A 24795-nucleotide genomic window follows, 5' to 3' on the forward strand; every position below is an offset into this window, starting at 1 on the left:
TGAGGTGCCTTCAGAGAGGTCAGGAGCACCTCCTTCCCACATGTGAAACGTGGCACGACAGTAGGCCAGCCCTTGATTCTTATCAGAGACAGAGGAGCATCCCATTGAACATGGGGGCAGCCTCAGCATGCACAGCTAGCAGAAGCAGAATCCGGGAGCTGGAGCCCCTCAGCATCTCTGCCCCATGGCTCATGCCCACTCTGCTTAGGTGCTGAGGCTGGGCCCACCGAGACCTCCCCAGCACCCAGGGTGGGTCAAGGACCGAGATTTCCACCGAGGCTTCATTGCCCAGCCCCAGCAGAGTACTGGGACAGGGAGAGGAGAGAGCTGGCAGATAAAATCTCACCTCCTTGCAGCTGCGCACATGGTCTCAGTGCCCAGCTTTGCAGATAAGAAACAGAAGCACAGCCACCTCAATTTAAAAACAGTTTAAGATATCACGCTAATTAAAGGGGTCTGCAGGCACAAGACCAGACTAGATTTGGATCCAGTGGTTTAACAAAAATCAGATGGCTAAGAACAAGAATGTTCCGTAAATAAAAATATGAGCCCTCAATGTGCAATTGAGCAGAGCAGTGATTTTTTTTTTTTTCCAGACTGGGGGTACTTCCCTGTCATCAGATACATTGTTTCTGACAGCAGAGACATGCAGGACTACTGACTTTTTTATTCACTTAAAAATCACTGCAATTTGCTGAGAAAGGTTGAAGGACTCCTACTTTTTTTTCCCGGTATCATTAATCTACAATTACATGAGGAACATTATGTTTACTAGACTCCCCCCATCACCAAGTCCCCCCCACAAACCCCATTACAGTTGCTGTCCATCAGTGTAACTCCTACCTTTTTATTTAAAAAAAAAGAGAAGCTGAAATGAATGGCTTTCTTGAATCACATTGCTGAAGAACTAACACCAGCCAGACCACCCAGGCCCCCTGCACCAGTTTTCCCTCCTGTGCTCTTTGAAGGCAGAGTTTAGTCCTATAATTAGGGAAGCCCTTTGTTTCTTTAATGACGAGAACAGCCATGCTCAGGGAAAGCACCTTTTAGGTAACAGGGCAGCTGCCACCCCCAGGGCACCAGATGCAGGAGGACCACACTGAAGTCTGGCTCTGAAGCTGCCTGAAGGAGGAGTCTGCTCACTGGGCAGGTAAATGGGGGGCATCCACTCACCTGTGCTGCTTAGGCCCACAGAGGTGCTAACACAAAGGACTCAACTGTCATTATAGGAGGTAACAAAAACTACTTTGCAAAAAGAGAACCAGAACTGTTTGGGTCTTGAAATGTTGAAGTGTCCTCTTCTCCCAGGTGGCTGTCGGCATCTGAGAGAAGCACCTGTGGGAAGGCGAGCCTTGGGGTAGCAGCAAGCCAGCAGGTCCCTAAGGTACCTTGTTGAATTTCTCAATCTAACTTGTTTTGTTTGGGGAAAACATTTTTCGGTCCTGAAAAAAATTCACTGTGGTTTCTTTCCTATTCCCACCCTCTATAATCGCTGCTTACAATAAAGAGTTTCACCATTTTCCCATAAAACCAAAAAGAAAAAAAAATGAGGATGCTGGGCAGACATTCTTTGTTTCTTTTCTTCCATCTCTGTCATTCCCCCCACACCAACCCCGCTGCTCCGGGCAGGCCTGTCTGCCCACTATCCCCACACATCCCTCAGCACACATTGTGCTGGGCTCCAGCCAGGCACTGTCCTGTCCCTTTGTCCGGGTCAGTCTTCCTCTTCCAAAAGCCAGCTCAACACTCACCTCACTGAGCAACACAATGAGAGTATTGGAGGTAGCCAGGGGTCCTTGTGCACCCATCCTGGCCAGGACAGCCCCATGCTGCCTGCACGGGGTGGGGTGAGCTCACTGCTCCCTCCCTGCAGTCACTCCAACTGTCTTGCAATTCCTCCTTAGTTGCAAGGAGTGATTCCTTTCCCTGTGGGTCCCACTAAGGGTCAGTCGCGTGGCCCAGTATCATTTTGCACCTGCTCCTCTGCAAGTTTCTAAAGCCATTTCACAAGGTGGCCATGCAGGCATCCTCTTCTCAACCAACACACTTCAAGGGATTCTTTTTTTCTTCCAGTTAGTTTCTGTTGCCGGTCTTCTCCCACAGTTTCACTCATATCTTGGCACCGTGTGCTGTTGACAACCAATTCCTGTCCTTTCTACCCCCTGAAGTAGGGTGGGGTTTGGGCTGAGTAGCCCATTAGTCAAAGCTCCTGGATTCTCTTAAATTGTCCTGCTACTGACTCACTGTGTGAGTGTAGACAAGTCATTTCCCCTTCTCACCCCTAACTTCTCCAGCCTTCCCGGACACTCCACACATCTTGAGAGAACAAGGTAAATGAACAGCATGTCCCCCATATATAGGATGAGTATGCATGTAATTCATTGTCCAGCTGTCACCTTTGAGAGCAAAAGGGGGTGATCACAACAGGCTCATCCCTGGAAGGTTCTAGAACCTCAAGTAAAAATTGAGATGGGGCAGGCTTTCCTTAGTGTAGCTCCTCCTAGCTCATGGAGCTAGAATCACAGGAGCCTACAGCAGCCTGTGCTCTTAGCTTCGCTCTAGAGGAGGGGGTGAGAAATTCAGACTATCTTTCAAATATTTCTCACCTACATGCAAAAATAATCAGGCATAACCCTGCCACACTCACTGGGTCATCTGAGAAATGATGGGTGAAGCTGAGCAAAGCTGGGACAGTGACAAAGGAAACTCTTATCTGCTCATGGTGAGCCCAGCCTCAAACATTATGCCATGCCCTGCCCTCTGATGCTCAAACAACCTTGATATCAAGCACTTGCTTATCTGAAGTATTGAGAATAACACTGGACCAAGTTGATTAAGCTGGGTCTGGAGGAAGGGCTAGCGTGGCCCTAAGGGCCCTTTGGAATGCTCTGAGAATTTAGTTGGTGGGTGTGTTTGCATGTAGGACCTACATCTGGGCCCATAGCTCTCAGGATCCTTCACTGAATTCCTTCTTCTGGGAAAGGATATCCAGGCAAGAAGAGAGAACCAATACGCAGCAGGCAACCATGATCAAGAATCAGTAGAAACAGAGCTACCCATGCCTGGCCCAGAAACCAGATACAGGCACTGGGCAGGAACTCAGCCCTGAGAAGCTGTTGCTTAACCCTTTAGTCCCCCAGATTCCCTACCTCCTCGACAGAGGCCAAGCCAAACAGGGATTCTGGGTGAGGCCAGACTGCCCAGCCAATGCCAGCTGACTTGGGGTTAGAGCAGGGCTGGGAGAGGCATAGCCAAACTTGCCAAATGCCAGGGGTGGGCATGTCTCTGCAGCTCCCATTTTCCAGGGGAAAAGTACAGGTTTCTGAAGGACTGTTGAGCAGAAGATTCTGATTGTTTTCAGCCTGGGTCTAATTGAGCTGGAGCCACCTGGGGACCAGGATTGTACCTGGATCCAGTTACAGACTTTGCCAGGAGGAGGAGAGGTTTGGCTCCAACGAGCTCCAGTAAAAGTCCAAGAACAAGCCCAGCCCCTTGGTGTAGAGCGAGGTCTGTGGCCTTTGTCCCTTGTAGCCCCATTTACATCTTGAAGACTGTTCCACTCTCAAAGAGAGAGGAGGAGGAGAAGCACAAAAGATGGTTGTTTGTATATACTTATTTTCCTTTAAGACAAACTATAGTAGAAATGTCCACAGGGACACCTAAGGCATTTTGACTGTCAGCCCATCAGGTGGGCAGTCCACCTAATCTCTGGCGTGACCTGCACACTGTTGGCATTTGAATGGGTGACAGCACCCCCATTGTGATGGCCACCTGGACAGGACTCTCTGGGAAGCTCAGGAAGGTCCCTGGCATTCATCAGGGCTCCCTTCTCATTCAAAGTAGATGGGCTGCAGCAACCTGGAACGATCACTCTAAGATTAGCGCTGAATTGAAAACATTTCTCCTTTCTCCAGGAGCCCAAATACAGCACTAGTGATCTTGGGGAATATGAAGAAGAGAGGGAGCTGAGAGTCAGTCATGCTGTCCCCAGATTCGGGGTCTTACCAATTTTAATGAAGAATAGCTAAATGCACACTTGACATTCATATCATGGAGAGAGCCTGTCTCCGCTCCAGGAGGTGAGAGTAGGTAGCTGGTCCTTTAGCCCCTTTGATTTCTTGTCACTCAGCCCCCAGTGCAGAAGCTCAGAGGCCAAGCTGTTCCCAGGGGCTGACAAACAGCTTAGACATTTCTAGAAGGTGAAAGTTGCCAGCTGAGGGTGAGAAAGACCAGCAGGAGGAAGAACCCATCCCAAGGGGCTCATCCTCACCACTGCCCAGTTTCCAAAACTCTGATTTACTCCTTGGGCCCTTGGCTTGGTCTTGAGGCTGTCCCTATAGTCAGAGGGAAGACTCAGCACATGGGAAACAGGCCATCTGGGCCAGAGCTGAAGAGGTGCAGGTTCTCAGATGAGTTAGAATGAGTCACCAGCCCAGGCCTCTCTCTAGTTAAGCAGAAGCCCGGCCCCAGTTTTGTAACGCCTACAGGTGCCACTGGTGGTGGGCAAGGAGCCCACCTTGATCTGCATATGCTGGGGACAACTGCAGGCTCAGGTTCCAGAACCCGCGGCCCCTCCAGCTGCTCAGAGACCTTGTAGGGGCTTATACAGCCTTAGTATAATACCAGCCTTAGTGAGCCGTAGTCAGCCAGCCCCCTCCATACGGCAAGTGCTGTCTTCAAGGGAGGAAGCACCACTGTTGGCATCACATCCTTGGAGGGAGGAGAGAGACCCAGAAGGGGTGAGACAGTGACACAGCCCTGTGCTCTTAGAGCTGGGGCAGGAGGGCCCCTGCACTCCTCGGTGTTGGCTCAAGCCCCAGCGCCTGAGACACAGACCAGGATGGGGTAAAGTCGCTCTAGGACGGGCTCCTGAATCTTTCACTAGTAAATCCAAATGGCATAAGATAAGATGTACAATAACCTCAATTGGACTAATTAATTTACTTATTTATTTAGTGAGAAAGTTTCCATTTTGTTCTAAATGAGTAAAGCACAGACTGGGGGCCTTTGAATGGTATCAGATGGGTGAAAGACAGATTTGGAAAAAGCGTGTAAGATCTCCAGGCCAGGCTACTGCCTTGGACGGTGGTTAGATGGGAGCCATCGGAAGTTTACAATTAAAAGGAAAACAAGCACGAGTCTCCTTTTCCCAACGCTTACCCACGGATGGTAAGAGCTCCCCACAGATTCAGCAAACCCTGGAGTTCTCACGCGAGCAGCGGGTGGTTCTGCAGACTGACCAAGGTGCTGGCATGGGGTGTGGAGTCCTCCGTCTGTGGGGCCTGTCCCAGTCCGTCAGCCAGCCATCACAGAGCCTGCCTGGCTATCCGCCCGTGTCCCGGGGCAGGAAATAAGGAAGCAGAGGTGGGGCAGCACTGGGACAGCCACGTGACCTAACCTGTGTCCCTTCTAGGTTCAGGGGCCTCCCTCAAGGCACCGGCTCTGGTTATAGCTCAGGAACCAGGACACCAGCCTGTCCCTTCCATGCCAGCCATGACCTACAGCAGCCAGCCAGCCACTCTCACTTAGAATTCCCTACATCCAGGACACTGTGGGGCATCTGAGGCTGTGTGACCATGGCTCAGGGCTTGCGGAAGGTGAGTTAGGGAAGTGAGACTTGAGCATGGAAGACCTTCCAGAAGCAGCCAGGAGTTGCCGCAGAGTGACCATGGTGGGCAGGCTGGAGAGGAGGTGGGACCTGGAGGAAAAACAGAATTAAAGGAGGAAACCAGAAAATGGGAGGGACTTGGGGGTGGTGAGGATGGAGTGGGCAGACATGTACAAGGTGTGCTTTGGAGAAAGTGAGCGCTCAGCATGGCAGTGTGGGCCCCTGTAGGGCAGAGGGACAGAAGGCTGCCAAAGTGGGTTCATATCCACCTTTGGACGACCTTGAAGGTCAGGCTAAGGGGTTGGACTGTATTCAGAGGGTAAGTTGGGTGTCCTTTGGCAGGAAAAATATTTCTTCCTGGGGATAACAGGTCTCATTTGGAGGAGCTGATGACCCCAGGACAGAGACAATGTCAAAATGAAGAGGAGAGGGAGGTGAGACTGGGCCCAGAAAATATTTTAATAATTAGACAGTATTTCTTGAGAACTTAAACAGCAGGGCAGACAGAAGAGAACTCAGGAGGCACGGAAGCGGAGGAGGCAGGCATTTGGTCCCCGAGTCTGGCAGCCCTCTGAAAGACGGGCAGGACAGGAGGACACTGGGGGGTGTAAAGCATCCTGCAGGACACTACTGAGCGTGGCTTGGTTTGAGTGACTGAAGCTGGAACTGACACGGGGCACCAAGGAGGAGGGGCGGGCCCTGGCGCAGCTCTTGGGGGGGTTGGCACCGCCTTGCTGGGGGATGCGTGGATTTTTCAGCTAAAAGGAGCAATCTATCCTGCTAGCTCTCTCTCTTTTAAATAAACCTATCAATTCTCACAAAGACCACCACCCCTGATAAACCTTTGGAAGTATTTCTGCCAAGTCACTTTCCTGCATCGGTGTTTCTTTGGTTTTAAGCATACCAGGTGTGCAATTTTGTATCCTGCTGCCTTCACATCCCAGCGTGCATATTTTTCTGCATGTTAAATTTAACCTGGTTATTGTGAATATTCCTATTTCTCAATATACGTACATGAAAAGGCCTCTTCCCTGCTTCTTTCCTTCCTTCACAAGAAACTTTGAAAATGCTGTTTCCCCTCTTCTCTCCCTCTCCTCTCCTCTCCTTCCCTTCCATCCTTCTTTCCTGCCCTCCTTTCTTTTCCTTACACTTTTCAGTTCCCTTTTTACTGTCTGTCTTCCTCTCAGGTCTCCTTTTTCAGAGTCACAAATGAACGTCGCTTTCAAATCTGCAAGTCTCTTTGTAAGACATACACCAGAGGGTTTCTCTAAGGCCTAAACTGTCAGAAGTTTTGAGGCACCTTCTGGGCAGAGGAAAGATTCCTGAAGATGGCAGTTCTCATTTGGAGGGGCTGGGGCCTGGTGGCTGATGACCCCAGCCAGGGACAATATCAAGATGAAGAGGAGAGGGAGGTGAGACTGGGCCCAGGAATGGAAAGGTGTTCCCTGGATTTATCAAGACCACTGAGTCTCAGAGCAAAATACAACATACTCTACTAAGAGGGAAAATTGTGCAGTCTGTCAACTAAGCCACTGACCCACACTTGGGAAAAGAGTTGTAATACTATGCAGTGTTTACAGTGATGTGTGCTAAGAATCAATTTGGCCTTCTCTTGCTTGATTTCATTAATAGGTAGATAGACACAGCCTATCTCTCTCTCTCTCCTCTTTTCTTATCTCTCTCTCTCTCTCTCTCTCTCTCTCTCTCACTCTCTGCCTCTCCCTTAACCCAGTGAAATTTCCAAAGCAGCCTTTGTTCAGTAATCATGATAACAAGCTCTCTTTGTCCCATGTGCCTGTCACTGTCCCCAGCCCTTATGCGTGTATTTCTCATGACACTGCCAAGAAGTAGGAGCTTCACCTCATTGTCCAAGGTCACACATTCAGATGGTGTCAGAGCCTCCCTGGAGACCCAAGTCACCTGACCCCAAAGCCCACTCTCTTCACCACTACACCACACTCCTATTTCTCTCTGTGATGCACTTTGAGTGTCACTGTTTCCAAGAGGACAGAATACTCAGACCTCTTTCATTGTGAATGTACATTGTATACCAAGAACTTGAAACTTTTTGTAGTTCAATTTTTGGGTGACTGCTTTTTTGGGCCAGCCACAGAGCAACTCAGGAGAAGCCCTCGCCTTTTTCTGAACCACACAGAAAACTGCTCAGAGTTTTGTCTCAGCTGTGCAGCCTAGACCTAGAGATGTGAAGGCTTTGGGTTCATTTGGCATCCATGATCAAGGGCCTCAGAGTAAGAACAGGGTGCTCTGCTGGCCTGATCTAATTAGAGCATTGCTACACCGGCTTGCACTGTCTCTGCGTGTCACAGAGAATCTCCCCTCCCATGTCCCAATGCCTCAGGTCCTGTCGCTATTGGCTAGCAGAGTAAGGGGCTCAGGGGGTTGAGAACTTTGTCAGGAAGAGGAAGTCACCAACCCATATGGATTTCTAAAGATCCTTTCTGTGTGCCTCCCTCCGTAAGACTCTTGAGTGACTTTCGCTCGGTGTCATAGTCCTGCCCAAAGTCCACTCACCCCCACTTGCCACATGCTTCCTGCCCCAAATGTCAAGGTTTTCATTTGATCATGATATAATGAGCTGTATAAAATTAAAAACAGCTAAATACCATCTTATTTACAGTAATTTTCTGAAGTCATCACAAAAACCTCTCCTTAACGACACCAACCTCCAGATCATACCAGTCACCAAGGAGAGGCCCAATCAGCCCCACCACCAACCACAAAAGAAATCCACCCGGAGCCCTGGGAGCCACTCTTCCTCCCTCTGTTTTCAGCCTAGGCAGGTTTTTCTGTCACGTGCTTTTTCGGCAGCAGAGAACTCGGGCAGGGGGCATGCTCATTTCCCTTCCCCAAACTGGAGACACTCAAAAATAACTCCAGGTAAGCAAGCAGAGTTCAGAGGAATGCTTATTCACACTTGCAGGCGCCCCATTGGGGGCTTGGGCTGCAGAGCACCCTCCATCCTACACTTGGACTATGGCCAAGGCCTGCATGTGAGACCCTTTTGCTCCACTGCTGTGTCTCCATCTGGGTGGGCAATCTGGCCACAGCCCTAACTCCTCTTAAGGCCGTCTGTTAAGGGCTGAGTTGTGTCCCCCTACCCCAAATTCATTTCTTGAAGACCTAACCCCCCAGTACCTCAGAATGTGACAGTGTTTGGAGACAGGGTCTTTAAGGAGGTCATAAGGGTGGCCCTAATCCTGTAGGACTGGTGTCCTTACAGAAGAGGGAGAAGCATCAAGGGGCAAGGGCCATGTGAGGACACAGTGGGAAGGCGGCCAGCTGCAAGCCAAGGAGTGAGGCCCTGGGAGAAATCAAACCTGCTGACACCTTGGTCTTGGACTTCCAAGGCTGTATTTTGAAAATGCAATTCATTTTATGATTTGGGTACTTACTGGATTTTGTTTTTCCTCAGATATACAACATAATCCCATGCCTCAAAATAGATCATGGATATTGAACTTCAGTATGCTTTCCTGACATATTTAAGACTGGGTTTTTTTCTTCTAAATTACCTACCCCTGCAGTCATTCTTTTATACTTGTTGAGTATAGATTTAATTATTGTCATATGCAGTGAGTCTCTGCTTTTTATCAGGTTTCATTCCCAGAAAGTTTATGACATAGTGAATTGCCTTAAAGTAGCTTATATTTCCCCATAGGAACAGCAATATAAATGAGAGTTTTATTCTTGATTTAACATCCAATGAGTTTAGATATGGCCATCATATGTCACAAAAGCAAAAACATAGCAATTTTCAACCTCTATAATCAATTACAACAGTAAAACGAATGCCCAATCCATTTGAAATGGAATTAAGTAGATTATATATATTTTGTAATCAAAAGGGTTTTGTGTGTGTGTAAAATATAAAATGTCCCTGTTTTCCCACCTCTTCTCTGATTGTTGTTTCTACATAGTGGCACCAGATTATCTTTGTAATAGATGATACTCGAAGTTGATAAACCTTCGCTAGGTACCCTTCACTCGCAGGATCAGGTGGAAACCCTGGGCGTGGAAGTGCCTCACACGAGAGCCTCAGCTGCCTCGGAGCCCCCTTCCACCCCTTCTCAGCCTAGCCCACTGCTTAGCAAACTGGTTGGCAGCTGCAGTCTTTCACATACACCCCATCTTTCCCTGCCTCAGTGTCCTCTCTGCCTACTCCACCATTGCCCATCTCCCCACTCAGACCAATCCCATGCCTCCTAGACTCTGCCTGAGTCCGTGTGCCCCCCTGGCCTCACACACTGCCTGCATCCCAAGAAGACTCACCTGCCTGATGCCAGCACACAGGGAGGCAGGTCACCTTGCACTGGGGGTGGCTCTAAGCTCTTGCTGCTGTATTGTGCTATCACCCTGGACAGCTTGATCCATCTACTACTGTGCTTCAGTAAAGGAAAGGGAGAGAAACCACATTTGTTGAGGACTTACTATGTGCCAGGCAACATGTCTGGCATTTTTATGCATATTCTGCTACTGAATCCTTACCACCACCTTATGCTGGAGGTATTAGTATTTCCCTTTTAACAACTGAGAATGCAGAGGATAAATAATTTCTTCAGGTAGCTCAGCTGAGAAGTGATGGAGCCAATAATTATTAAGACTAGAAGCACACAGAAAAGATAAAACTGGAAATCAGGAGAGCTTCAATTCAATTAACTTCCCTGAGTCTCATTTTTTCTCATTAATGAAGAGGGCTAACACTACCCACTTCCCAGAAATGTGCAAATTAACTGAAGACATACTTTAGAAAGGCTTCATCAGCGGTGGAGGTAGCATGTCTCATGGTGCCTCGTGCATTCTAACACTCAGTGAATGCCTGTTACTAGATTAAGAGTTGCAGTATCTGCTAGTGTTGCTTACGGGGCTCCCTGCTCTTAGCTGGTTACAACGTTCATGTTTTCTACTTTGAAAAAAAATCATGCCATGATCTGCTGAGAACCATTTCCCAGTCCAGAATGATCAGAGAGTCAATACTTACCTGTACACATTTGCAAACATTGCCTAATGTCCTCAGGAGAATTCCTCCCCACATTTTGTAATCTGTGTTGACGAGTGGTAAGGAACTCTAATTGGTAACGTCAGTTTGCTTCAATTCCCTGAAAGGTAACAATGGTCAATAATCACTGCTGTGTCTCCTACTAGTAGGACTCACTTAAATGGGCTGAAAACTCTTGATAGTAAGAGACTATCAGCCTTTTTTCCCTGCAGACCAAACTACCTAAGAAAAGCAGTATTGGTCACAAGCTAAGTCACTTATATTTTGCTAAGAGTTCTGTTGTTCTTTTGTGTGATAATAGTAACTGAGTTTTGGTTTCCAATTTATCTTTCCACACTTTCTGAATATTGGTGCCCTATTTTCGGAATCTTTTATGGCCTGGGTTTCTGTTATTTATTTGGGTCTTCAGGTTTCCTTCTCTGTCCTTGTCCTTCCTTTCCTGACTATGCAGCTTAGCTACGTGAGAGGGAGTACATCTTGTCTATTTATTTGGCTCACAGTATGATTTTACCCTCAGCTTTCCCATTTAACTTTTCAGAAATTTCCCGAAGCAGTCTGCTCTTGCCCTAGTGTAATTAGAGATCCTGTCTCTGAACCTCTATAGTCAGAACTTGCCCCAATCTGTGATTTCTCTCCTGTTTGTACATTTCCTTTCATTTAAAGGAGTAAAATCAGTAACTCTTTACATTTTTTAACTGTACTTTTAATTGCTTGGATTCTTTTTGTAGGAAGCTTGCTTACCCTTTGGAGTACCTTTCTCACCACAACTTGCTGTACAAAACTGAAGTTATTTTTAAGATGGAGTGGTCCACAAAAATAGGGCACCCAGAGTACTTTTGTGCATCATGCTAATAACTTATAGATATAGAAGTTTTTATTTCTATTTCTCTATCATACATTTCTGCTCTATAAGCCCACTCAGTGATGAAAACAGAAACCTTACCCAAGAAAAAACAAATCCGTTCATGCAACCGTTTCCCCTTCTTGCCTGATATACAGGCCTTTTTCACTCAGTGTGGTTCAACTCCTCATAAATATTAATTGATTTATCTTTCTACTAATAGACAACTCTTTGGACAGACATTAGATAGTGTATCAGCCTGAACCAGCATCTTCAATTCTCCTTTTGGAAGAATGCATGCTTTAGAGAAGTCCAGGAGACTCCTCTCCTGTGTTGCTTGACCCAAGGAAAAGCCAAAGGTGACAGGGGTTCTAACCCCAGGCACTCCTTTCTTCCTGTCAGTCCTCACAGTGCCTGCCTCTCCCCAGAGCCTTCTCTCCTGCCTGCCCGCCCCGCTTGTTATTCAGCACCTGTGCTGCCCAACTGCCCCTGCAGTGGCCTGCCCTTCCAGCTATCTTGGCAGCTGTCCTTCCTGGTCCATGTGTCCTCCCAAATAGCCCTGTGAAGTGGAGATACGATAGGAGCAGGGTCACTTAAGGGATTGCTAATGGATTGCTGACAGATGGGGTGGACAGGAGGTCAGTGAGAGCCACCTTTGCCATGGCTGACTGCTGACTTTCCTTGGTCAAGCTGATCCAGCTCTCCTCATGTGGGGACACTCTACCAAGGCAGGCAGAGTCAGCCTGCAGGCACTGGCCCCCCTCCCTTGCCAGCTTTATTAGGGGACAGGTCTCCAGTACAGAGGGGTTCTCGCCATCTGTGCGGCCACCTGAGGCAATGAGACAGTTTCTCTGTTGCTTGTGTGCAATGGTTTTGGAAATGGTTTGTTCAGTGGCCAGAGGAGGTGAGCCTGAGAGATGATTAGGGTAGAGGTACCATGCTGAGTTACAGAACAGAGGTCAGTGGGAAAAGTGAGAAGTGAAATTCAGGTTTTTCCCTGTTAGAGTCCTCCCACTGCCAGGGAATAGTGAATAATAGGCAGTGATAATCATCATCGTAACAGTTAACCCTGTGCTCTTTTTTGCACTAGGCATTGTTATGAGGTAGGCATTGTTCTTATGTTAACTCATTTGATCCTCATATCAACTACAACGGTCCCCATTTCACAGATGAGGGAAAGGGACATTCATAAGTTAAGTGACCAAAGTCACAAGAGAGAAGTGTGGTACTGGGACCCAAATCCAGCAGTCTGGGCCCAGAGTCCATGGTCTTACCCGTGTGTGTGTGTGTGTGTGCGCACACGCGCGTGCACGCACGTGCGTGTATGAGTGCATGCATGTGTGTGTGAGTGTGGATATGTGTGCGGGGGTGCATGTGTGCATGAGATCGTATTTATATGGAATATCAATCCAATATTCTGGGTTCACTGACATATTTACAGAACTAAGTGATAGTCTGTGAGGGCTTGTCTGGGACAAAAGAGCTGCCTCAAAATGTAAGGAAAGAAGATGCTATATGATGGTATTTCTACTCCTCAACTCATCATAAGATATGCTTGTTTTTGTCCTTACTCCTCAAGAGGATTTTTGCCTAGCCACAAGGTAAGAATGTCATCTGGACATGAGCTAGAGTCCAACTTGACTGGTAAACTCATGTGTGGCTCCATGCAGCATTATTTTATGTGGGGTTTTTGTCTGCAGGAGGATGAAGACTTAGGTAGCTGGGGGAGGAACTGAAATGGGGAAACCAGAGTGCTATCTGTGTCAGAAATTGCCTCTAGCCTAGCACTGTAAGTCCCTGGTCAGTCCACAGGCCAGAAGGTCTGCAGGCCAACTGTAGGAGCTGAGTCATGGGGACCTTTGGGCAGAGGGCAAGAGCATTCTGCTTTGGGGGAGTGATAGTCATAGGGGTGGAGGAGAAGGCTGTGACTCCACTTCCAGAGGGGTCTGGGTGCTCCAGGAGGAGCAGGATGTTCTCTTGAGGGTGGGGGCACAGACTGCAGCCATCGGTGGAGTGGGGTGTGGGTGAGGGAGCCAGTAGAACCATGGCAGGGCTGTTAGTGAGCACCTGAGATGCCTCCCAGGGCCCACAGAAATTCCTGGAAGGTGGCACAGAGGACTGAAATCTTGTATTCTGAGTGTTGGGGACAAGGGGAATCAAAGCCCATGAAATCTGGGTTATTGCTGTTAAGGCAACTCATTAGTATCCACAGACCACTGGCACCTGGGCTTTTAAGAACACCCCCTATACAAGTGGTAGGTCCCTGAATACAGGTGTATTCTACCATCAAGCAGCCTCTGAAAAGGAAGTAGTTTCACATTAGGGCTTGAGGGTATAAGCACATGCCAAAAGAATATATAACTAGATAGATATATTTCCCTTTAAAAAGGCATCTTAGGGCCTTTAGTTCCAGGATCATGAATACGATCCAAGTTACAGGAGCTCTGAGTATAGAAACCTGTGCCTAACGAACATAGAGACATAAAGTTGCACAGAATAAATACTGGGAGCAGCGAGGGTTCTGGGAAGGCCCATCTGTCCAGAGGCTGAGAGCGTGTGAGCTGAGTAAATGTGGCGTCTGGGCATCCAGGCTGTTTTCATAGACATTCAGATAGAGACACATTTCACGGGCATAGGGGCTTAGTCTCTAGGAGCTTGGCCTGGAGCTCCACCCGGGTGTCCAGCTCACCTGACACTGCCCCCCAAACTCCCCAGTTGGTGTCAGAGCCAGACGCCCAAGCGAGCTGGGGCAGGGCTTCCTGCGCCTTCACTACGTCCAGGCAGACCACCAGCAGTGCTGGGCACAGACCACATGTCGGCTAAGTCTTTCATCTTAATATTGTGTCTTGGTACTTCCATTAAAGGAGCCCAGAAAGCTGATTCCTAAAAGAGGCTGATATTGAGCCAGGCCTTTATATAGCACACCTATGTGCTATAAAAAAGAGCACTAGAGTGAGATTGGAAGTGCTCCCTTTCTTGTCCTGCAGTTTGGACAACAGCCTTGAAAGAGTTGTCCATGAGGACACCACCGTCCAACATGTATTACTGAACTTACATATTCTCTCCCTTTGTAGTCCAACTTGAACTTCTCATCTTGGAAGAAAGTCGAGGTTTTTTTCCTCAGCATAACCCTTAGCAGAACACCAGGCCTAATACCAGTAGCGGCAGCCTTGGCAGAAGCTAAGAGCCTGGGAAGTGCCATGGATCAGCCAGTCTGATGGCAGCAAGAGGGAGGAAAGTCCTCAGCAATCCTTCTTGTCTTTCTACTGCTCCTTCCCAGCCATCATTAGCTTTGCCAGAGGGAGAAATTATTTTGCAGGATTTAGTAACTGTCTTCATTTTGGCACACATCACAATCAGGTGCAAGTTAGGAGAAATTTTCATTAAAAATAAGAGAGAGCTGGATTAAAAAAGAAGAAGAGCATACCCTCTCTCAGCTGGCTTTGTCTCCTGCACCCCTTCACCCTCTGACTCAGTGACCACAGGGCTGTACCAGTCAAGAAACCGGGCCTCTGGGCCTTTTTGAGGAAGCCTGTATTATTACCTTCCTACTCTTTATCTTCCTTCTCTCTCCCTAATGTTGAGAGATTTCAGTTCCCAGATAAATGGATGGAATGGCTTGGAGGAGAGGGGAGGCTGATGGTGATGAAAGGCAGGGGTGGGGGGCACCTGACAACAGTGTGTCCTGGGGGTTGTACTTCTGGTGTACTCCACTGAGTCAGCGAGTTAGGGAATCAGGTGGTGGGGCCCTTGTGGAATATCTGAGCTACCTTAGATGAATGTTTGTTGGACCCTGTCATCTAGGCTGGGAGATGGGTCAGTGCAGCCAACCTGCTTTCCTCCTGAAGACATGAGAAAACGAGTCTTCTTAAACTCATTTATATTTTGCCACTTGATCTGTTATGAAATGATTTAGATGTGTTAAAAAGTTTCCTATCATTTTTGTCTGTCACTTAATTCTTACACTTTGAACAAGTTTTGACATATATATCATGGTTATGTAAGTTAGGACATAAAATTTATGGTTGTTATCTATTTCATTTCTTAAGATACATTCTTTATCAACAAATACATGCTCATCCAATGAGCGTATCAACATTGCAACAAAAAATTAATTCTCATCCTAAATAAATCACTGCAGAATGTGACAGATGTTTACAAATGTGTAAAGCTTTCCAAATCAATTTATAAACTTATTCAATCTTATTAAACCTGATTAAAATAGAACAAAGAAGACAACTACACACCAATCTCATTTATAATTATAGATAAAAAACTTCAAAATGTTTTAGCAAATCAAATCCAGCAATATATTAGAAGCACAATATACCATAGCAAGGATTTTTTATTCCAGGAATGCAAAGATGGTTCAATATAAAGAAACTGAGAATAGAATTTATCACACAAAATGCTTTGAGAAAAAAATGATAATCTCAACAGATACTAAAAAGGCAGGTGGTAAAACTCAACATTTATTCCCATGAAAACCAATTAATAAACAAATATCCAACATCACAGTTCACAATGAAATAATAAAGATGTTCCCAATATAATAAGGAAACAAAGGAAGTTTATCACCATCACTATATTGTTAAATGTCTTTGTGGAAATTTCCTATATAAGACATACAGAGAAAATAATAAATAACAATATCAAAAAGGAGGAAAAAGTATTGCATATCATATGACTGCCTAAAGAAACCTAAGTATAAACTAAAAAAAATGAAATTATGTATCGAAATACCATTTGACCCAGGAATCCCACTCCTTGGAATTTACCCAAAGCATAAAAGAATACAACTTCTCAGATTCAAAAAGACATATGCACCTCTATGTTTATTGCAGCACTTTTTACAATAGCCAAGATATGGAAGCAACCTAAGTGTCCCTCAGTAGATGAATGGATAAAGAAGATGTGGTACATATACACAATGGAATACTATAAGGCTGTAAGAAAGAAAAAAATCCTGCCATTTGCAACAACATGGATGGAACTGGAGGACATTATGCTCAGTAAAATAAACCAGGCAAAGAAAGACAAATGCCAAATGATTTCCCTCATTTTCAGAGTATAACAATGAAGCAAAACTGAAGGAACAAAACCCAAAGACATACACAGACTAAAAGTGAAGGGATGGAAAAAGATATTTCATGCAACTAATAGAGAGAAAAAGGCAGGAGTTGCAGTACTTGTACCAGAAAACATAGACTTCAAAACAAAGAAAGTCACAAGAGACAAAGAAGGACATTACATCATGATAAAGCGGTCAATCCAACAAGGAGATATAACTATTATAAATATCTATGCTCCCAACACAGGAGCACTGACATATGTGAAACAAATACTAACTGAATTAAAAGGGGAAATAGAATGCAATGCATTCATTCTAGGAGACTTCAACACTCCACTCACTCTGAAGGACAGATCAACCAGGCAGAAAATAAGGAAGGGCACAGAGGCACTGAACAACACACTAGAACAGATGGACCTAACAGACATCTGCAGAAGTCTACACTCAAAAGCAGCAGGATACACATTCTTCTCAAGTGCACATGGAACATTTTCAAAAATAGATCATATACTAGGCCACAAAAAGAACCTCAGTAAATTCAAAAAGATTGAAATTCAACCAACCAGTTTCTCAAACCACAAAAGTATGAAACTAGAAATAAATTACACAAAGAAAATGAAAAATCTCACAAACACATGGATGCTTCACAGTGTGCTCCTAAGTAACCAATGAATCACTGACCAAATAAAAACAAACATCAAGAAATATATGGAGACAAATGACAACAATAATTCAACACTGCAAAATCTGTGGGATGCAGCCAAGGTCGTGTTAAGAGGAAAGTATATTGTAATACAGGCCTACCTCAGGAAAGAAGAACAATCACATATAAGCAGTCAACTCAAAATTAATGAAACTAGAAAAAGAAGAACAAATGAGGCCCAAAGTCAGCAGAAGGAGGGACATAATAAAGATTAGAGCAGAAATAAATAAAATCGAGAAGAATGAAACAATAGAAAGAATCAATGAAAGCAAAAGCTGGTTCTTTGAGAAAATAAACAAAACAGATAAACCCCTAGGCAGACTTATCAAGAAAAAAAGAGAGTCTACACACATAAACAGGATCAGAAATGAGAAAAGAAAAATCACTACAGATACCACAGAAATACAAAGAATTATTAGAAATATGAAAAATTATATGCTCACAAACTGGATAACCTAGAAGAAATGGACAACTTTCTAGAAAAATACAACCTTCCAAGGCTGACCCAGAGAGAAACAGAAAATCTGAACAGACCAATTACCAGCAACTAAATTGAACTGGTAATCAAAAAACTACCTAAGAACAAAAACGCCTGGACCAGATGGCTTCACCACTGAATTTTATCAAACATTTAGTGAAGACATAATACCCATTCTCCTTAAAGTTTTCCAAAAAATAGAAGAAGAGAGAACACTTCCAAACTCATTCTATGAGGCCAGCATCACTCTAATACCAAAACCAGGAAAAGACCCCACACAAAAAAAAATTACAGACCAATATCCCTGATGAACATAGATGCAAAAATACTCAACAAAATATTAGCAAACCAAATTCAAAGATACATCAAAAAGATCATCCATCATGATCAAGTGGGATTCATACCAGGGATGCAAAGATGGTACAACATTCGAAAATTCATCAACATCATCCACCACATCTATAAAAAGAAGGACAAAAACCACATGATCATCTTCATAGATGCTAAAAAAACATTTAACAAAATTCAACATCCATTCATGATAAAAACTCTCAACAAAATGGGTATAGAGGGCAAGTACATCAACATAATAAAGGCCACATATGACAAACCCACAGCCAACATTATACTTAACAGCAAGATGCTGAAAGCTTTTCCTTTAAGATTGGGAACAAGACAAGGATGCCCTCTTTCCCCACTTCTATTCAACATAGTACTGGAGGTCCTAGCCACAGTAATCAGACAACACAAAGAAATAAAAGGCATCCAGATTGGCAAGGAAGAAGTTAAACTGTCCCTGTTTGCAGAGGACATGATATTGTACATAAAAAACCCTAAAGAATCCACTCCAAAACTACTAGAACTAATATCTGAATTCAGCAAAGTTGTAGGATACAAAGTTAATACACAGAAATCGGTGACATTCCTATACACTAACAGTGAACTAGCAGAGAGAGAAATCAGGAAAACAATTCCATTCACAATTTCATCAAAAAGAATAAAATACCTAGGACTAAACCTAACCAAGGAAGTGAAAGACCTTTTCTCTGAAAACTACAAGACACTCATGAGAGAAATTAAAGAAGATACCAATAAATAAAAACACATCCCGTGCTCAGGGATAGGAAGAATTAATATTGTCAAAATGGCCATCCTGCCTAAAGCAATCTATAGATTCAATGCAATTCCTATCAAAATACCAACGCATTTTTCAATGAACTAAAGAAAAGCGTCCTAAAATTCATATGGAACCACAAAAGCCTCAAATAGCCAAATCCTGAGAAAGAAGACTAGAGCAGGGGGAATTATGCTCCCCAACTTCAAGCTCTACTACAAAGCCAAAGTAATGAAGACAATTTGGTACTGGCACAAGAACAGACCCATAGGCCAGTAGAACAGATTAGAGAGCCCTGATATAAACCCAACCATATATGGTCAATTAATATATGATAAAGGAGCCATGGACATACAATGGGGAAATGACAGCCTCTTCAACAGCCTGTGGTGGCAAAACTGGACAGCTACAAGCAAGAGAATGAAACTGGATTATTGTTTAACCCCATACACAAAAGTAAACTTGAAATGGATCAACGACTTGAATGTAAGTCATGAAACCATAAAACTCTTAGAAGACAACATAGGCAAACATCTCCTGAATATAAGCATGAGCAACTTCTTCCTGAACGCATCTCCTCAACCAAGGGAAACAAAAGCAAAAATGAACTTACGGGGTTAGATCAAACTAAAAAGTTTGTGTATAGCAAAAGACACCATCAACAGAACACAAAGGCATCCTACAGTATGGGAGAATGTATTTGTAAATGACATATCCAACAAGGGGTTAATATCCAAAATACATAAAGAACTTACACACCTCAACACCCAAAAAACAAATAACCCAATTAACAAATGGGTACAGGTTATGAAGAGACAGTTCTCCAAAGAAGAAATTCAGATGGCCAACAGGCACACGAAAAGATGCTCCACATCACTAATCATCAGGGAAATGAAATTAAAACCACAACGAGATATCACCTCACACCAGTAAGGATGACCAGCATCGAAAAGACTAACAACAACAAATGCTGGTGAGGATGTGGAGAAGGGGGAACCCTCCTACACTGCTGGTGGGAATGTAAGCTAGTTCAACCATTGTGGAAAGCAATATGGAGGTTCCTCAAAAAACTAAAAATAGAAATACCATTTGATCCGGGAATCCCACTCCTTGGAATTTTCCCAAAGAATACAACTTCTCAGATTCAAAAAGGCATATACACCCCTATGTTTATTGCAGCACTTTTTACAATAGCCAAGATATGGAAGCAACCTAAGTGTCCCTTAGTAGATGAATGGATAAAGAAGATGTACTACATATACACAATGGAACACTATTCGGCCATAAGAAAGAAACAAATCCTACCATTTGCAACAACATGGATGAAGCTAGAGGGTATTATGCTCAGTGAAATAAGCCAGGCAGAGAAAGACAAATGCCAAATGATTTCCCTCATTTGTGGAGTATAACAATGAAGCAAAACTGAGGGAACAAAATAGCAGAAGACTCAGAGACTCCAAGAATGAACTAGTGGTTACCAAAGGGGAGGGGTGTGGGAGGGTGGGTGAGGAGGGAGGGAGAAGGGGCTGAAGGGGTATTATGTTTAGTACACATGGTGTGGGGGATCAGGAGAACAGTGTAGCACAGAGAAGGCTCATAGTGGATCTGTGGTGTCTTGCTGCACTGATGGACAGTGACTGCACTGGGGTATGGGTGGGGACTTGATAATGTGGGTAAATGTAGTAACCACATTGTTTTTTCATGTGAAACCTTCATAAGAGTGTATATCAATCATCCCTTAATAAAAAACTTGAAAGAAAAAGAAATTATGCATCAAATATGCATTTGAGAGACAGTAAATCTTGATACCGAGGGACTGGGCTCTGGATTGCAATTTGAATTCTGATTCTGCCATTTACCTGCTTTGTGACCATGATAAGTTATGTAACAGTTAAGGCTGTTTCCTCATATACAAAGTAACTAATATTTATTGAGCACTTACTTTGTGCCAGTCATTCTGATAATCAATTTACATGCATCCAATGAAGTAATTATTATCATCATCACCCCCATTATGTAAGTGAGGTATTTGAGGCATAGAAAAAGTCAGGTGAACCCAACACCACAAAGCTAAGAAGTGGCAGAACTGGGATTCAGATCCACCCAACGTGACTCCAGAATTCTTCCTCCTCACTGCTGTGCTACATTGTCTTTCTTTTTTTTCATTCAATGAAGTCTAGCTATCATTATTAGAGCAATATAAGAATAATCAGTACTCTCCTTATATACCAGTAATACCAATTAAAAATATATTTAAAAGTATAATTAAATTCACAACACCAAAATGATATAAAATCCCCAGAAATAAACCCAATAGTAAAAGTGAAGGATTCACATGAAGAATAATAAAAAAATTAATGAGCGGTATAAAAGAATATTTGGGCAAATAAAAAGATTTATAAATTTTGGAATAGTAAGATAAACAATAGGAAGATATAAATTCTTCTGAGATAATTTATACTAATGTAATTCTAATGAAAAATCTAAGGGATTTGGGGTTTTTTTGAAATTCAACAAAATGACAAGCATTTCATTTGCAAGAAAAAAATGAGAACAGCCAAAGTTGTTTGGAAAGTGAAATAAGCAGGAAAAGTGACTTACATTGACAGAATTCAAGATGTTTTATACAGCCATAAGCATTTAAATTGTGCAATTCTATTTCTCGCCAATGAAATAAAATGGAAAGCCCAGAAACAGACACAAATATGTTTAGTATATGATAGTGACATTATTTCCCAAAGCAGGTAGTGGGGGGAGGATAAATCGTTTGATAAAAGGTTTTCTAAAATGAAATGCATAGAAAATATCACAAAGAAACCTGTTATTTAACAGATTTGTTTTGACCACATTTTAAATATATGTTAAAAATACAGTGTCAAAAATATAGTCAACAAGAGAAAAGATAAATTGCTAAAATAATTGCACAATGCATTCCAAAGACCTCCTTAAAATATAAAGAATTAAATTTAAGTTTAAATTAACAAGGAAAAATACAGACAAGAAGAAACAATTAAAAGAATAAAAATTACTGTGGTCAATAAATAGACAAAATAGGATCACCTGACTAGTAATCAAAGACAAGCTGATTAAAATATTGGTATGTAAAATGATAGTTATATATGTATGTAATGACCTGGCATTTTATCAGCAACAATCAGTCTCAAAATATGTTGGAAAATTTATCTATTCTCAATAGCAACCAAAACCATAAATTAGCAAGTTACAATCCTATAAAAAAAGTACTTTCCAAATTTTCTAACATATGCAAAAGATTTGATTCAATGAAGATCTCTATCATGATTCTGAAAAGGAATGTAGAATATTGTAAAAATGCAAATATTACAAATTACTGCAAAGAAATACATCTCAGCAACACTGATGAATCTTACAAGATAGGTCAGGAAAAGAAGCCAGTAATAACAGTTTCCTTTTATATAAAGTTCAAAAGCAGGCAAAACTAATAATTACTGGTGATCAAAGTCACAAGAGTGGTTACCCCTGGAGAGGGTTTGGGGACCAAGAGAGACATGGGATGGCTCCTGGGATGTGAGTCAGTTCTGTTTCGGGATATGAGTGGTGGAGACAAGGGTGTGTTCAGTAAACTCAGAGAGTGCCTTTATGACTTGCACACTTTTCTGTAGGAATGTCATACCTCAATAAAAGTTACTTTAAAAAAGAGAAGTACAAAGTTAAACTCTTAGTTCATGCTTTATATTGAAAACCTACCAGTGAATTGTAAGAGTTTTCTATAAAACTTAAAGTAATAAAATATGAGAAGGTGAGCTCCATGAAAGTAAGTTCTTCAGTCTATTTTTCATTTGCTGTCTTATTTATACCTTATGGAATAAAGCTTGGCTCCAGTGGTGCTTCATATTTATTGAGTGAATGAATTAGAAGAAAATGCCAGTGGATATTTAAGATGTTGCAGTGGGAAAGGACATTCTAAATCTAAACACAGTGGGAAAGAAAGTATATTTTTAAAATACTGATATAGTTAACTACACAACACTTAAAATTTCTATAAATAAAATGCATAAAAGGTGTAAACAAAATTTAGGACAAAAAGCAAATTGGCAAAACGTTTGTAATAAACGTGGCACTGAGGAATAATCTTTAATAGGTAAATCACTTAAAAATCAATAAGGAAAATACTAACATCCCTGGGGAAAAACAGATAAAAGCAAATGTTCAGTTTGCAAAAAAAACACGAATAACCAACTAACACATGAAAAGATGTTTGATCCCATTAATAATGGAAAAATGCAAATTAAAACTAAAAATGCCAAAGTTATTTTGTTTTGTTTTTTACCTACCAAATTCTTCCTTCATTCATTCAACAAATATTTCTTGAATGACTAGTAGGTCAGCATTCTTGGGGATTCCATAGTAAAAGAAAATAGCCAATGTCCCTGCCTTCACTGAGCTTTCATTCTGAGAAACACAAAAGAAAATAAATAATTGGACATTACTTAGTTTATCAGGTGGTGATCATTACTATTGGGAAAAAAGCATAGGTTCATAGATTGTAACAAATGCTCCACTCAGGTGGGGATGTTGACAGTGGAGAGACTGTGCATATTTGGGGGCAGGAGGTATATGGGAGCTCTCTATACTTCCTGTTGCATTTTGCTCTGTATCCATAACTTCTCTAAAAAAAATCAAGTCTACTTTAAAAATAGCAAATAAGGCAGGATAAGGGAAAGAGTGATTCAGGGCTAGTGGTGGTGGTTGCTTTTATATATGGAGTGGTATTTTTTTTAAGCCTCTCTCATAAGGTGGCATTTGAGCAGAGACCTGAAGAAGTGGGAGATGGAGATTTGTAGTAGAGGTTGAGCATGCCAGCCAGAGGAGCAAGCAAAGACCCCAAAGTGAGAGAAGGTTTGGTGTCTTCCAGGAACAGCCAGGCAGGCTGAAGGTGGAGGGGGCTGAGCAGGGTATGGAAAGGTGGAAGAGCAGGTCAGAGGAGTGGATGGGTGGGGCTGGGTGGTAGGGACTGGATGATTCCACAGGTCCTTGTAGGCATTGTAATACCTTTGGTTTTCTACTCAAAGAATGAAGTCTATTAATAAACAAAATTTTTAAGCAAAATTTCTCAATCAACTTCAGCTTTTACTCTGAGTGAGAATCCACTCAAGAGTTTTGAACAGAGGTGAGACATGATCTGACTTACATTTTAAGAGGATCTCTGGCTGCTATGTTGAGAATAGGCCTAGTGTGCAAGCATGGAGAACACTAAGGAGGCCACTGCAATGGTCCGGATGGAGATGATGGTGGCTAGGATGAGGTGGCAACTTTGGAGTTGATAAGAATTGGTCAGGTTCATCCACATTTTCAAAATGGAACCAACAGATTTATACAGGGACTAGACACAGAGTGGGAAAGAAGAGTTAAGGGTGCCCCTGAAGTTTCTGGCATGGGCATAGGGTCAAATCAATGGATTGTTGTTCCTGTTGGAGATAGAGAATAGTTAAAGCTGGGGTACTGGAGAGTCATTTAGAAAGATAAGAGATGATAGCTGGAAAATGGGGTGCTTGACACTGAGACTTTGGAGGAGATACAATCACTGGAAATGACATTTAGCTAGAACCAAGTGAATAGATGACTGTATGGAGTCAATCATTGGTGAGGTACAAGACATCATAGGGGAAGAGGCCAAGGAACTGAGAAGCCAGAGGATTGGAAAGATCATCCATGAGGGTCTTGATATTGCTGAGAATCATCACATAAGTAGTGCTGATGAGAGGGTATGTGAGCCACAGGCTAAAATCTTTAATGAAGGGAAGTAAATGACTGAAGGAAGGATGGGTAGCAATATGGTTTTTAAATTGGGGGCATTTAGAGAGGAGGGAGGGAGAATGGACTGGAAGCATTGGTGGGGGAAAGGTAGCAAACATACACTACTCCAGATGAAGTAGGTCTAGAAGTGTGGGAGAAAATTGAGGAATGATGTAAAGAGGCTGCAG

The 24795-nt window shown here is 43.3% G+C and overlaps 1 long non-coding RNA gene across 2 annotated transcripts in view; it reads left to right on the forward strand.

Annotated features, from left to right (window-relative positions):
- Positions 1-24795, forward strand: part of LOC118929299 (uncharacterized) — a 67830-nt gene that overhangs the window by 21004 nt on the left and 22031 nt on the right. For both annotated transcript variants that reach the window (XR_008998851.1, XR_005031536.2), the window contains one exon: positions 1309-1384. This is a non-coding gene — a long non-coding RNA (uncharacterized LOC118929299). The remainder of the gene's footprint in view (positions 1-1308; positions 1385-24795) is intronic.

Source organism: Manis pentadactyla, chromosome 8, assembly GCF_030020395.1.
Source record: "Manis pentadactyla isolate mManPen7 chromosome 8, mManPen7.hap1, whole genome shotgun sequence".
In the NCBI taxonomy this organism is placed as follows: domain Eukaryota; kingdom Metazoa; phylum Chordata; class Mammalia; order Pholidota; family Manidae; genus Manis; species Manis pentadactyla.